Here is a 3,365-nt window from a genome sequence, read left to right as displayed (position 1 = left end):
GTTATTGATGATGTTTCTCATCTGTTTTTATGAGATGCAGGTGTTTTCTGCACTTCAGCTGGGAGCACTTTCCCTTTTTAGCCAATTCCAGATCTAATTTGTGTCTCAGTCACCTTTTGACTGTGATACTGGAGAGGCAGCGAGAGGAAAAAAGAAAGAGATACTGGGTTTTGCTGCCTCAGCAGATGTGTGTTAAAGTGTTTTAGTGATTCAGCTAGTGCATCTGCCTGAGGCCAAAGGAGAGGCACTGTCTGAATCTAAAACAATTAATAACAAAAAAAGCCCTACTGTGGGCAGCATGAAGCGGGGGAAGGTGGAGGTGGAAAGGGAGCAAATAACAGGAGTATTTCCAGCTTGCAGAGCACCTTGGCAAGATCTCCAACCGCTTTCAAAGACAGCCCTGCAAACCTACCCAGTCCCCTCCAAGATACAGAAGCTTCATCAGCTCTATTGCACATATAAGGGAAACTGAAGGTGCTTTTGCAACTCATCTCCAGTCATCCAGCATCTCTGGAAGAGTGCCAGCCTCTCGCCAGAACCAGAAAGCACTTTCTTGATGCCCCAGGGAAGCGTGACCCCATACACAAGCCCACGCTTGCAGCACTCATGTCCGGACGGTGGGAGAGTTGCAGCACCCACTTCTTGTTGGGCCACACGTGTTCTAGTAGGGACACAGCCATTTCCCTCATGCTAGGGGACTGCTCTCCAGTCCTTTGAGAGCCACCAGCAATGCAGTGACCTCTGCTCTCCACTCCAGCTGGGAAGGTGCAAAAGGGAGCCTCTGTTGTCTGCTTATGACAAAACATCTGTCTTCCCCATTAGCAGAAGAAACTCATTTTGCACTGTGCTCAGGCAAGAGGAATTTGTCTCCTGAGCCACTTCTGCCTCTACCATTTAAACATCCAGTACCGCCTTTAAGCTTCAGTCCCTGTGAAAGGCTCCAATGACATCCCAATGCTCAGGATCTCATGTCCTTCACTTGCCAAATCCACTCACCTCACAAGCTAAGTCAGGTGAGGCACGGGGAGATGAAGACACCAGAGTCACCAGTCACCACTGGAAATCTTGGCAGCCAAACCTTGATAACATGAAAGAGAGCCAACACAGCCCTGCAGAACACCCAGACTCTGATCTGGTGGGGGGAGACTCCATTTCTACATGCGGTTTAAAATTGATACCCCCATGAGGCATGTTAGAAAGCAAAACATTGATGCTGTCTTCACTGGAAGCATCGGTTGCTTTGTTTTTTTTAATGACACAGCAAGCTGCTTGCAAAGAGATAATTTCATTCAGCCTAGCCCTTGCTGGATGTGGAAGGAAGTCCTTGGAGGTGACTCTCCAACGTATCCAGTATGCCACCTAGCCCTCACTAGCTCTACTACACCCAATGATGCAGGACGGGCTGCTCGCTCCTGCTGGAAAGGGGCTCCCAGTGTGAAGCTGCAAACATTTGCTGGGGTTATCAACACAAGTAAGAAGGCATTGTCCAAGAGAAGGACAAATATATTGGGAAGAAATCACGTTCTACTTCTGACACTCAACCCAGTCTCCGCACAAAGTGAAACACTGTGTTGGTATCTGCACCATGGGCTGTTGCTCATCTTTCCTTTCTGCATTTCTGTCTCAGACTTGCCCCATCAGTTCCACTTTTGGCACTTGTCATTTTTCCCTCCAAGAATGAAATATTGGCTCATTTTCATGACGATGCTTCAGGCACCTGATTTCACAACCTAGTTATTCTCCTGTATAAGCATTATTTTGCTAATGAGTTTCAGATCTACACAAACTGGACAGTGGTTTTGGAGGGAGAAAAAAAAAAAATCTCACGCTTGTATCTGTGATTCAGATCTTAATCTTTCTAGATTGCCTGAACTTGTTTGATGTTCTAAGTGCCTCCAAAACACACAGATTAGCCCAAACTGATTAAAGTGTATGTTCCATCCTCTTTATCTTACCCTTAAAAGTCAGTGCTTTTGCACATTACAGAGAGTATCGTAATGAAGTGTGATGTATCTGAGATGTAAAGAACAGTTAACTGCTGTCCAAATAATTAATTCTCTTTTTGCAACACAGCCATATGTAACACATTGAGCCTATAGCAATGAAGTATATTAGAAGATGCTAACAGAAACCTTGGTTTCCTCTGAACACTCTCTCTTTACTCCCCCAGAATAAGAAAGTATGTCTTACAAACATAAAACATGATTATGATCTGCCTTGAAAAAACACAAGCCAGGAGAAATGTGATCTTTCTTAGCTGCAGGCTCTCCGACAGCTCACGACCAGCCATACGCTGCACACTGCCCTACTGCTGTCTTAACTTTCTCAGGGTAGTGGGTATTTTTTGGTGTCAGCATAGGATGCCGAAAAGACAGCCCTTGTGAAGAGCAGGGACAGCATGCACCAGGAGGTCATCTGCAACTCCATCCCAACTGCTGGGCTCAGTGGATCAATACAGGCGGTAGCCCCATGATCCCCATAGCTGAGACCAGTTTCATAATGTGGGAGAAAACCTGCTAGCAGGGCACATTGCATAGCTAAAAACTTGTCATCTTCTGATTGAGGGTATGACTTGGTTTCCAGGTGTGTTTTCATAGATGAATGTCCTCACAGCACAGCACAGGACTGACATGAGGGTAGCCACAGGACAACTTCACACCTCCTGGACTTCTGACTGCTATGAAAGCCTAGGAGAAAGTTCCTGGACAGCTCTAATTAGAGCAGCTTCCCCAGGGATACCTTGCAGGACCTCTGCCCCATGGCAATACAGCCGTGCCCAAGCTTCCAGTGCCAGGGCTTGCAGCTGGGCTCAATGGAGGCAGCTCTCTACACGCCTCACCATTTTGTGTCCCGCAGGTTGGAGCGGGAGTGAAACCTCGCCTCCAGCCCTCCAGAGACTCTCATTGTCTCCATTGCAGGTATTAATATACAGGGCACACTGTTTATTAAGGGGTAGAAAACAGAATGAGGAAAGCAAATTTCCTCCTACCCTTAGACCTTTCACAAAGTGCTTCCACATCTCCAGGTGAACAGTGCTCACTCTCTGCCCAGTGCTTCCCATTCAGACCAGTGGCAGATGCATGTACTTAATATGCTGTGAAAGTCATATCAACTGAAGAAACCATTTTAAATTGCTTCTGGATAAAGTCTTAAGGGATTGCTTTTCTTACCTTAAGCATGCTTTATTTATTTATTTTTCCAGTTAACTGTGCTCTAAGCAGAGATTAAGGTAGCATTAAATAAAACCTCTGGAAACCCTCTTGGTAGAAAGAAGAAAATAAAAGGCTTAGAAATGCAACTTTCGGGGTTCTTTTAAGGGTAGGAGGGAAGAACAGGGGAAAGCTGATCTTTACTACACAGTCCAC

This window comes from Neopsephotus bourkii, unplaced genomic scaffold, assembly GCF_033783945.1.
Source record: "Neopsephotus bourkii isolate Nb327-2 ecotype Australia unplaced genomic scaffold, CSIRO-AGI_Nbou_v1 NB_1526, whole genome shotgun sequence".
In the NCBI taxonomy this organism is placed as follows: domain Eukaryota; kingdom Metazoa; phylum Chordata; class Aves; order Psittaciformes; family Psittacidae; genus Neopsephotus; species Neopsephotus bourkii.
Note: the sequence above shows the minus strand (reverse complement) of the source record.